The following is a 13,559-nucleotide window of genomic DNA, read 5'->3' as shown; positions in this document are numbered from 1 at the left end:
TGTTTTTAATCTCTTGAATGTTGAAAAATGTTTTATGATGAACATTTTAAAATTTTAATGATTTTTTTATAATTTTTAGTTCATCATAAGGAATTTTGGTCAAAATTGGTTTTAAATGCAAATGATATCTCTCTAACAATTGCTATCAATTTTTCAAATGTTTTGTTTTTATAACTTTAAATTTTTGACCTAATTTAAATGATTATGCATGTGTTTTAAATGAAAAAGATATCTCTCTAACAATTGATATCAATTTTTTTCAAATGCATAACATTTTTTGAAAGCTTTATGCATATGTACTTAATTTCAACAATTGGTATTGAATAAAGTATTTTAGACTTGGATACATTGAATTTCGTGTGCTACTAACATGTTTGTTATTATTTGCTGAAATTCAATTTTGTTTAAGTGTTAAGATTTTAAAGCTAAATTTTGTCTGGAATGCACTTATTGAGGGGGAGCTTTGATTTTTTCAAATGATTTTTAAATATCAAATTTATCACTTACTCTCCAAATTTATTTTAGAACTTTAAAGATTACATTTTTGATATAACAAATAGGGGGAGAAGTATGGTTTGAAAAATTCAATTTCTTAAAGAAAAAGGGGGAGCTTAACATTTTCATATATTTTCCAACAATTGGTATCTTTTTAACAATTAGTATCCTTTTGTAAACAATTGTTATCTTTTTCATTAAATATTTATTAAGGGGGAGTTTTGCCAAAAATAATTTTTCAAATGTTTTGTTATATCAAAAAGAGGGAGATTGTAGAACTATGTTTTGATATAACAATTTATGGCGAAATGTTTTGGATCTTGAATTGAATTTATTCAAAGCATTCAAAGTTTAATTTGAATTGAATTTATTCAAAGTTTTCAAAGTTTACAAAAATAATTTAAAGTCCATTTAATTTGGAATTGAGCACAAAAATGTTTTTATGAATAGTACTTTATTGTATGAATAGTACCGATACTGTGTGCACAGTAATGAACAGTGTCAATGCTAAAAAATTCCAGAATGCAAATGGGTATCGATTCTGCTACAGGGGTACCGATATTGCTACAGTAATTTCAAGCCCGATGGTCATAAAATTCAAATATTACAAAGGGGGTACTGATACCCATTGAAGGGGTACGATACTACTTGTTCTGAGTAGTTTTATTTTACAAAAAATGAATCCCAACGACTCCAAAACATCCCCAATGACTATATACGACTTCAAACTCATTCAAACTTATAAATACATGTTCAAGACACTTGAAGAACATAGAGAACACCTATCCAAGTATTCAAACACAAGAGAAGAGTTTTTCAATCTTATTTTTTCTATTATCTTGTAAATATTTTGTTCTTTTGAGCTTAAATTTTGTAAACACCCTACCTTTGAGAGGTTTTCTTATCTACTTCTTTTATCCTTTTGTGAAAGGAAAGGTTCTAGTTGAGCCCTTGAAAAGCTAGGGATAAGATTCTAGTTTCGCTCGTTAAAAACTTGGGAGTTGTAAAGGTTATCTCTTTGTCTTGAAAAAAGAAAGAACAAATTAGTGAATTTGTGGGAAAATCCTTGGTGAGGAGCTAAGGTAGTGTATGTAGACTTGGTTGAGAAGTCGAACCACTATAAATCACTGTGCAAATTCTCTATATTTCAATCTCCTTACTCCCTAAACATAAAAACTGTACCGACCCCTCTTGGCGAACTCTTTCTATTGTCGATTCAAGCTTCCGCAAAATCCCAACACATTCGATATTTTGGGCCTTCATGGTAGTATCGGTACCACCTTGATGGTATCGATACTACCTTTGCCTAAGGTATTGATACTACATGTAGGGTATCGATACCCATTAATGTGGTATCGATACTACTTGTAATTTTTGCTCAATTAATCTTTTAAATGGACTTTAAATTATTTTTGAAATCTTTTAAAATTTGAATAAATTCAATTCAAGTTCAAAAACATTTTTCCATAAATTGTTATATCAAAATATAGTTCAACAAGAAATAATAGAACAATAGCGATAATATGTGCTAAAATGGGATGAATTAGCTGGGTAGTATTGATACTGATTCAATTAGTATCGATACCGACAATGTAGTATCGATACCATGGTAAGGGTATCGATACCAAGCAACATCGAATCTAAAACTGGTATCAATACCGGAAGAGGGTATCGGTACCATAGTATGGTAGTATTGATACATTGGTAAGGGTATCGATACCATGCAACATCGAACCTAATATTGATATTGTTACTGAAAGGGGGTATCGATACCATAATATAGAAGTATCGGTACCAGGGTAGTAGTATTGATACTTTAGAGCCAGAAATGTTAAAAATAGGTTGATATTGATATAGAAAGTTAATAATATATCTTTTTGAATATTGTTTAAGTATAATGGTTAGGAAAATACTAACATTGGGTACGGTACATGTTTTAATAGATGATTGAGTAGATCATAACCAAGCTCCTGAGACAAGCAAAACTAAGGGAAAAGGCAAAGTACCATAGTAATCAGCCTTACGTTTTGGATACTTAGCGAGGAAAGTCAGGTGAGTACATTTATTGTATGCAATAAATATAATTAGAATGTTTCAACTTTAAAGTATATTTACAGTAATTACTAAGTTTTATTTAATCTATGGAAAGAAATTTATGAATGATTTTAGAGTATGAACTGCTCTAGAACAAATGATTAAAAGAATAATATATGGGTGCATTATTGGCATGAAAGAATGCCTTAGCTGAAATGCATATGGGTGCATTATCGGTATAAAAGAATAATACATATGGGTGCATTATTGGCATGAAAGGATGCCTTATCTGAAATACATATGGGTGCATTATCAGCATAAAAGAATAATGCATATGGGTGCATTATTGGCATGAAAAGATGCCGAAGTTGAAATGCATATGGATGCATTATCAACATAAAAGTATGATATAATTAGAAAGGTATAATGGTGTATGATAAACGTGAATGGATATTATTAATGAAACTAAGGAATAACGCCAATGATTTTAGCAATTTCAAATGTAATATAGTTTAACTAAAAAGGATCATGAATCCTTAAAGAACATACAAATTCGATGTGAATAAAATAATATTACATACTTATGTGTACATAAAAGTTTGTTTGCACTATTGTATTTCACTAAGTTTATACTTAACATGTGTTGTTTTCACGCGTACGTAAAAGAGAAGACTAATCCAGTAAGGAATATATGTATTAGAATATACCATCCATTAAGGTTGACTCACCAGTAACATTAGGACAATATTAATCATTTTGGAACTGTTTGGTATGTAATTAAATTTAACAAAATATTATGTAATATAACTTAATGAGTACTACTTATTATGTTAACTTATGTGGAGTTAAGTTTTGAAACAAATTTTCAAATTTTTCTTTAATACGAGTATACAAATATAAAGTGATGTGACATCTGTATTCGTATGTGAAAATGTATACGGTATATGAGTGTTATATTTATTGGTATCAGAGCTATAGGTTTAGCCTATTCTCGACCAAATCTAGTTATATTTTAAAATAGGAAAAATGATTACAAGCTCAGATCAGGAGTTAAAGAGTTTAGGAGCTCCAGAGTTCCGAGGAGATGAGGGTGAGGGTCACATGGAGGTCGATATGTGGTTAAATGATGTGATGTTAATGTTTGAAAGCCTGCAATGCTCAGATCAGGAAAAGTTAGGAGGAGTTGTATATTTATTTAGAGGATTAGCTAGAGTATGGTGGTCCAACACTACGATGTATGCACCATCAGAGCAAGTCACCTAGCAATTTTTCCAGGAAGAATTCAAAAACAAGTATGTGGGTGAACAATTCAAACGAGCAATGTTGTTGAAGTTCCTTAATTTAAAGCAAGATGATCGAGCTGTACATGAATTTAAGGTTGAGTACAACAAGTTGAGTTGTTTTTCCACTGAAGTTGTGCCAAACGAAAAGGCAAGATGTGATTGGTTCATAGATGGTTTGAGGCCGAGGCTGAAAGAGATAATGTTGGCCTTAAACTTACCGAGTCTACAAGAAGTTATAAACAGAGCCAAAGCTATTGAAAGAGCTCGGGAGGAAACATTAACAGTGGATCAGAGTTTTCAAATAGGGAAAAGAGTGGGAATAGCTTTCACTCCCCATTATGCTAAAAGAGGTAATGACTCAAGTTCTAGATTCTCTGAGAGATAGAGTTTTGTAGCAGCTTCAACGAAAAGTAGACCATCTAAGTATTTTGTTATTAGCTCAGGTAGAGCTTCTAGGTAAAGGAATCCATGTCAAACCTGTGGCAAATTGCACCAAGGATTATGTAGATTTATCAGTGGAGCTTGTTTTCTATGTGGCGATATGGGTCACTTTGCCGAGAACTGCCCTAAGAAATATGGTGTTAATTCAACACAGTCTGAAAGATCAGTGGCAACATCAAATAGGATCAGAGGAAGGGGTAGATTCAGGGGACAAACAGATTCAATGCAGAGACAAGAGACTCAGTGAGTCTCTATAATTTATAACATTAAAACCAATGAGGATGGGGATGACCCCGAGATCTAAATAGGTATATTCCATGTTTTCGATGAACCTGTATTTATTTTAGTTAACCCTGGTTCTACACATTCATAAATTAGTATAAAGTTGATTAGAGTTAGAAGAATTCCTTTAGAACCAACTGTGAGTGAGATGATAGAGCTAAATCCTATGGGCCACAGTGTGAGAATATCCAAAGTATGTAGAAAATGCCTTATAAAGATCCAGGGGATTATGGTTTTGGCCAACTTAATGGAATTGCCCTTCGATGAATTTGAAATTATTCTACGCATGGATTGGTTGTCTTCACATTATGGATGGGTCGATTATCGTAAGAAACGTTTGTTTTTAACGAATGTCAAAGGTTCAGAAATTATAGTAATCGGTGAAAGATCGAAATCAACCTCAAATGTGATATCGACTATGACTGTGAAAAAGATTATGTCAAAAGGATGTATAATTTTTCTAGCCAATGTGATAGATACTAGAATTCCAGAAGTTAGAATAAATGATATTCCCATGGTTAATGAATTTTTGGATGTATTTCCTGAGGATTTATAGGGATTACCTCCAGATCGTGCGGTAAAATTTAGGATTGAGATTTATCCAGGTACCGAACCTGTTTCTATGGCTCCGTATAGAATGGCTCTAACTGAACTATGAGAATTGAAAGCCCAACTGTAGGAATTACTCGATAAGGGGTTTATAAGACCTAGTGTTTCTACTTGGGGAGCACCTAGTTTTTTGTGAAAAAGAATAACGAGTCCATGTAGTTATGTATCGATTTTCGTTAGCTAAATAAAGTCACAATAAAGAAGAAATATACTCTTCCAAGGATTGACGATTTGTTTGATCAATTGAAAGGAGCATCGGTGTTTTCTAAGATAGACTTAAGGTCAAGGTACCATCAGTTGAAGATCAAAGACGATGGTATTTCAAAGACAGTTTTCGATCTCAGTATGGGCATTATGAATTTGTAGTGATGTCATTTGGTTTAACTAATGCACCAACGACATTCATGGATTGGATGAACTAAGTATTCCAATCTTATATGGATCAATTCGTGGTGATATTTATAGATGATATCTTGGTATATTCCAAGTCAAGAGACGAACATGATGTTCATGTTCGAGTAGTTCTTCAGATGCTACGCGAGAAGAAGTTGTATGATAAATTGTCAAAGTGTCAATTTTGGTTAGCCGATGTTACTTTTCTTGGTCACATAGTTTCCACAGAAAGCATACGAGTAGATCCAAGAAAGATCCAAGTTATAGTGGATTGGCAATCTTTAAAGAATGTTTCTGAGGTTCGGAGTTTCTTGGGACTTATCGATTATAATAGACGGTTTGTGAAGAACTTCTCAATGTTAGCTTTGTCGCTAACTAAACTATTGCGGAAGGATGTGCCTTTTTTTGGACGGAAAAGTGATAAGAAAGTTTTGAATGGATCAAGAGGATATTAACAGAGGCCATTGTACTTGTATAACCTGAGTCCGAAAAAGACTATGTTGTGTTTAGTTATGCATCCCATAATGGACTGGGTTGTGTGTTGATGAAAGATGTAAAGGTTGTGGCTTATGCTTCAAGATAGTTGAAGAATTATGAGAAAAATTATCTGACGCAAGATTTGGAATTGGCAGTAGTTGTGTTTGCATTGAAAATTTGGCGTCATTATTTGTATGGGGAATGATGCTTATCTATACTGATCAGAAGAGTTTGAAGTATTTATTGACTCAAAGAGAATTGAACTTTAGAAAGAAAGTGGATTGAGCATCTAAAGGAATATGATATAATTATTGATTATCATCCTGGAAAGGCGAATGTGGTAGCAGATGCGCTAAGCCGAGAGATTTTTGCATCTTTTCTGGCTTTGGATGCCCAAATGTCATTAAAGGAAGATGGTTTCTTAATTGCGGAGCTTAAGTTAAATATAATGTTCTTTGATCGGATTAAATATCTACAAAGTCAAGATGATAAATGCTTGTTGAGAGTGACACAAGTCGAAAAAAAGAGACTAAAGACTTTGAAGTAAGATATGATGGATGTCTATATTATAGGGGAAGACTTTGCATTCCAGATAATAATGATTTGATGAAAGATATTCTTTATGAAGCATATTATAGTCCTTTGACGATGCATCCCGGAGGTAATAAGTTGTATCAGGATTTAAAAAGTCGTTATTGGTGGCCTGGTATAAAAAGAGCTATATCGGAGTTTGTGGCTAGATGTTTAACATGTCAGCAAGTGAAAGTTGAATATCAAGTACCCTCTAGATTACTTCAACCGATATCCATTCCGGAGTGCAAGTGGGAGCGAGTTACCATGGACTTTGTTTTAGGGCTACCTTTATCGCCTGGTAAAAAGGATTCCATATGGGTTATTATAGACCAATTAACCAAGACAACTTATTTTATTCCAGTACGGGTAGATTACTCGATGGATAAGTATGCGGAATTGTACATTAAAGAAATAGTTAGACTACATGAAGTGCCGACATCAATACTGTCCGACCGAGACCCAAGGTTTACATCAAGGTTCTGGAAGTCGTTACATGAGACATTAGGTACTTGATTAAATTTTAGCACTGCTTTTCATCCACATATAGATGGGCAGTTAGAGCGAGTCATCCAAATACTGGAGGATATGCTAAAGGCATTTGTGATTGAGTATTGAGGATCATGGGAAAGGTACTTACCTTTTACCAAATTTGTGTATAATAATAGTTACCAGTCAAGTATTAAGATGACCCCGTATGAAGCATTATATGGGAGAAAGAGCCGTACATCATTAAATTGGTTTGAATTAAAGGATCGAGACATAATTGGCCGGAGTTGATTAAAGTGATGGAGTAGAAAGTAAAGATTATTCAAGGGAATCTCAAGATAGCATCTTATCGGCAAAAATCATATTTTGATTTGAAAAGAAGAGAAATCAAATTTCAAGAAGGAGATAAAGTGTTCTTAAAGGTGTCACCTTAGAAGAAAGTCTTGAGAATTTGGTGTAAAGGAAAGCTGAGTCCGAGATTTATTGGACCTTATAAAATTTTGAAAATAGTTGGACCAGTAGCATATTAGCTAGCCTTGCCTCCAGATATGGACAAATTCACAATGTTTTCCATGTATTGATGCTCAGAAGATATCGATCAGATCCATCCCACATTATTAAGCTGGAGGAAATAGAGGTCTGAATGGATTTAGCTTATGAAGAAGAACCAGTGCAGATCTTGCCTCGAGAAATCAAAGAATTGTGCAACAAACAAATTCCTTTAGTTAAGTTACTCTGGAAAAATCATAAGGTGGAATAGGCTACTTGGGAAACAGAAGAGGACATGAGAATGTAGTTTCTCTACTTTTTTGCTTCAGGTATTTATCTAAATTCGAGGATGAATTTTCTTAAGGGGGTAGAATTATAATATCCCAAATATCAGACCAGAGACTATATCGAAAAGATTTGAAAATTTAATATTTAAATTGAATAAGTGGTAAAAGATGAGAAAAGGATTCAGAATAGTGTTTAGACTAAATTGTATCAATAGATTAGTTAAGAGGGCATTTTGGTCTTTTAAGAGGATAATGAAATTTAAAATAAATAGGGATTTTAAATAGGAAGAAAGAGGAAAGTAAAGTATTTTCCACACTTCTTCTTCTTTTTCACATTGGTGTTCTCTCCTTCCTAACATAAGGTAAATTCCCATTAGCTAGTGTTTTCTTTAAATTATGGGTTGCTTTGGTAACATTAAGTGATATATATACATAAGGAAGGATTAGATTGGATTAAAATAAGGAGATAAGGGAAATAATGGGGATTTTATAAAATGGGTTTTGAAGGGATACATTAATATAAGAGTGTTTATGGATGTTTTATGGTAGATTTGACTTGTCATAGAGGTAAATGAGAGATTAGAAGCATTGGATAGGATTATAAACACATTAGAAAAAGTGGTGTGATTCTTAAAATTTAATGTTCTTGGTAGATGTTTGATGTTTTATGAAACAATATGAAGGAAAATTAATATGGATAAGTAGAGAAAAGTTAAATAGCATTGTTGGGTGTAAATATAAAGAAATTTGGCCCCATTTGGCAAATAATCGGGTTAGAAATTGGAAAATATGGGCAAGGGTATCGGTACTGATAGAATAGTACCGATACTATAGGCTAAAATGGGATGAATTAGTTAGGTAGTATTGATACTGATTGAATCAGTATCAATATCGGTGATGTAGTATCGATACCATGGTAATGGTATCGATACTAAGCAACATCGAATCTAAAATTGGTATCGATACCAGAAGAGGGTATCGGTACCATAGTATGGTAGTATCGATACCATGATAAGGGTATCAATACCGGACAACATCAAACCTAATATTGGTATCGATACCGAAAGGGGGTATCAGTAGCATAGTGTAGATCTATCGGTACCAGGGTAGTGGTATCGATACTTTGGAGCCATAAATGTTAAAAATAAGTTGATGTTGATATAGAAAGTTAATAATATATCCTTTTGATATGGTTTAAGTATAATGGTTAGGAAATATACTAAGATTGGCTATGGTACATGTTTTAATGGTTGCTTGAGTAGATCGGAACCAAGCTCCTGAGACAAGCAAAACTAAGGGAAAAGGCAAAGTACCAGAGTAATCAGCCTTACGTTTTGGATTCTTAGTGAGGAAACTCAGGTGAGTACATTTATTGTATGCAATAAATATAATTAGAATATTTAAACTTTAAAGTATGCTTACAATAATTACTAAGTTTTATTTAATGTATGGAAAGAAATTTATGAATTAGTTTTAGAGTATGAACTGCTCTAAAACAACATCGGCATAAAATAATAATGCATATGGGTGCATTATTGGCATGAAAGGATGCCTTAGCTGAAATGCATATGGGTGCATTATCGACATAAAAGAATAATGCATATGGGTGCATTATTGGCATGAAAGGATGCCAAAGTTGAAATGCATATGGGTGTATTATCAACCTAAAAGTATGATATAATTAAAAATGTATAATGGTGTATGATAAACGTGAATGGATATTATTAATGAAAATAATGAATAACGACCAATGATTATGACAATTTCAAATGTAATATAGTCTAACAAAAAATGATCAAGAATCCTTAAAGAACATACAAATTCGATGTAAATCAAATATTACGACATACTTATGTGTACATAAAGGTTCTTTACAATATTGTATTTCACTAAGTTGATACTTAACGTGTGTTGTTTTCACGCGTAGGTAAAAGCGAAGACTAATCTAGTAAGGAGTGCAGCTATATCAAAAGATACAATCCATTAAGGTTGACTCACCAGTAATATTAGGACAATAGTAATCATTTTGGAACTTATTTTGGCATGTAATTAAATTTTAAAAAATATTATGTAATATAACTTAATGAGTACTACTTATTATGTTAAATTATGTGGAGTTAAGTTTTGAAACAAATTTTTTAAAGTTTTCTCTAATATGAGTATACAAATCTAAAGTGATGTAACATATGTATTCATATGCATAAACATATACGGTGTATGAGTGTTAAACATAGTCAAAGGAATATAATGAGCTTCAGAGAAAGAAGGTTATTCTCCAATTATTCATCATCGAGTATACAAAGACGACTCCGATAATATAAACATATGTCAGACTTAACTTCAATGTCTTTGGTTTCACTTTTTCTTCACTTGTTCAGTCTTTTACGATCACTTATCTTTAATTTGATCTAACAATGCAGAACTCAACATTAATTCTTCAATAAGCACATCATCATCTTCATTGACAATCAAGTATCCAAAGCTCTTCAAGCAAAAAATGTCTTTTAGCTAAGTATGCCAGTTACTACATTATCCTTTCCCGGATAATAATTAACAATTACATCACAGTCTTCTGAAAGCTCGATCCATGTCTTTTGTCTTAGACTATATTCTTTTTGAGTTAGAAGATACTTCAAACTTTCATGATCTATATTCATATAACATCGTTCACTATTCAAATAATAGAAATTGCTTTTTAAAACAATATCATAGCTACCAACTCTAAGTCATGAGTCGAATAATTTCTTTTGTGCATTTTTTATTGTTTCGAAACATAAGTCATAACTTTGTGTTCTTACGTAATTACACATCCTAATCATTATGAGATACATTATGGTAAGTAATATAGTTTTTTACATGATTCTAGTTGCACTCAAATTAATGCTTCTGTCAAAATCTTCTTTAAACGTATTAAAACTTTCTTGATATCTTTTAGTCCAAATAAATTGTATATTTTTCTAAGCAACTTAGTAAATATAAAAATAAATCATCGAGAAATTCTTCACAAATATCCACTAATAGCTTGCTAATCCCAAGAGATTTTAAACTTCAGATATATTTTTAGAATTTTCTACTCCACTATTATTTGTAATTATTAGGATCAACCCTATTTTCTCTACTAAAATCACATGGAAAAAGAAGGCAACATCTAGTAACCATAATTCATAATTTTATAACTTAGTACATAGCTTTTTATTCCACTGTATCTGAAGTATAATACGAAGATATACATCTTATTCTTCTTTAATCTTGACATAAACCAAAACATCTTCAATAAATTCTATAGGGCATTAATCAATCCCATTGACATTCGTATAAACTCATAGTAACCGTATCAAGTTCTGAAAGTTGTCTTCAAAACATTTTCTTCTTTAATCTTTAGATGATGTTATCATGATAAAAAATCAATATTTGAAAATATTAAAGCAACTTTAAGTTAATTCAGTAAATCATTGATCCCCAGAGAGGGTATTTGTTCTTTACTATCACTGTTCACTATTTATAATCGATACATAATTACCTATATTCATCTTTCTTTTCAATAATTAATACCGATGCACTCCATAGAGACACACTCGGTCTAATAAAGCCCCGATTAAAAACCTCTTGTAATTGTGCCTTTAACTTTCTAAATTTTATTGAAACCATTCGATACAAAACTATCAGTATAATCACACTATCCAGAAAAGTATCCATGTTAAACCTTATTTCTTGGTTAGGAGGTAATCCGTTAATTCATCAGAACATATATATATATATTCCTGAACTGTCGGAACATCATCAAATCTAACTTTAGATATTTAAGTGTTTATCACATTTGCCAAATAAACATAATAATATTTTAACATAAATTCTTTGTAGTTATTGCTATTATCATATTGAACAATGATCTAAATGATTTAACTTTTTTTCAATCACTATTAATTTAAAACCTTTCATATCTTTCAAAAATAGTCGCTTCATGTGACAATCTACCGAATTATAATCTTGAAGTCCTTAAATATTAATTTCATAAGATTTACCAAAACACAATCTTTTTTAACTTTTTATCAAACAATTTCTCTTTATATGCTATACTCTTTACTATAACTTAGTGAATTTGTCACTATCATTATTGTCAACGAATTCTAGCAAAATATTTTTTCTCAAACACTGAATATTAACTCAAATCAAATATTTCTTTATGTAACTTAATACTTTACTTATATGCCTTTCAAAAATTTAAACTTACTTTTAGAAACTCCATAATCATCAGTAAATTTAATAATCTCTTGATATTCTTCAGTCTCAATTTCTTTTGTATATCGTTTAAACTTGCTGATAGATTCCTCTAATTCACTAACTGCATTAAAAGGTGGGGCATTTATTCTATAAAATGGAGGATAATCCCTTACAGCTCCAACTCGCTAAAGCCAAGATACTAAAGTCCTCTCAAATTTGTTTGAAACAATTTTATTCTCAATTTTTCTTTTAACATTTTATACTTTCCTACCTTATTCTTAGCTTCTTACATCTAACACATACATTTCAAAATTATGTTAGTAAGGAGTAGCATTGTCTATAAAATTCACCTTACCAAACCAGATCAGTAATGCCGACATCCTAGTGGCATGTACATCTTCAACATAAAATATGCCCAGTTTAGGCTGATTATGGGTTAAACCTGTAGCTTTGATACTAATAAATGTAACACTCATAACCCGTATACGTCTCGAAATATGAGTTAAAGATGTTACCTTTACATTTCAAACATTTACTATACAAAAATCTTTAAAATTTTGTTTCTTATAAAACATTTCCCTTTTCAACTTTAAAGCTATTTATTTAATCACAAAAAATCATAAAATAAAAATTTATTTTTCAAAACAATCCAGTTTTAGGCAGCAATTAGGCAGTTCAGTGTTGTTTCATAAACTATATAAAATTGCCTAAACAATGCTTAACTTAAAACTCATTTAAAATATGGTATTATATATATATATATATATCATTCACTCATTCATACTTTTAGATATACTTAAATTAGCCAAAATAAGATGGTCCTAATTTACTATTATAGACAATAAATAAGTTCGATAAAGCAAGCTGATTGATATAATGTTCATGCCACTATTTAGTCAAACGTAATATGTCTTACTTATACTGATAATTGGTACGAAATTTTGGAGACATGCTCAAAAGGCTCCTCACTTCACGTTCCTTTTTTTCTGAACCTACGCATGAAAATCACCACGCGCTAAGCAAAACTTAGTAAGGAAGTAATACAAGTAAGGTGAGATAAAACATAAAATATCATAAATACTTTAAAACATAAAATAATTTAAATAAAATTGTTGAACTTTCAAACTGAACTATTCAAGCCATTTATCCTCTTCGGAAACCTGAAAATCGTCATCTCATGATTTTATCAAAATCGTAATAAATAATATCAAACATAAAAAGCATTTCATGTTCTTTATCATTAAGACATATTTTAGAACTTCCATTTCCATATCCTTTTCTTTCAGATACTTTTCATAACTTTTATAATTATTTTCATAGCCCAATGTATATTTGAGAGAATGTAAGGTATGTGAGTCAGACAGAATGTGTGGGCTAAGCACTTCACAGTGTTATCATCAGAATCAAAATATGCACTAATATACCAGATTCGAATCAAAATTACTCAACACAATGGCAAGCCAAGTATGCATACAACTCTCTATCCAAC

This window comes from Hibiscus syriacus, unplaced genomic scaffold, assembly GCF_006381635.1.
Source record: "Hibiscus syriacus cultivar Baekdansim isolate YM2019G1 unplaced genomic scaffold, ASM638163v2 tig00111210_pilon, whole genome shotgun sequence".
Taxonomy (NCBI): domain Eukaryota; kingdom Viridiplantae; phylum Streptophyta; class Magnoliopsida; order Malvales; family Malvaceae; genus Hibiscus; species Hibiscus syriacus.
Note: the sequence above shows the minus strand (reverse complement) of the source record.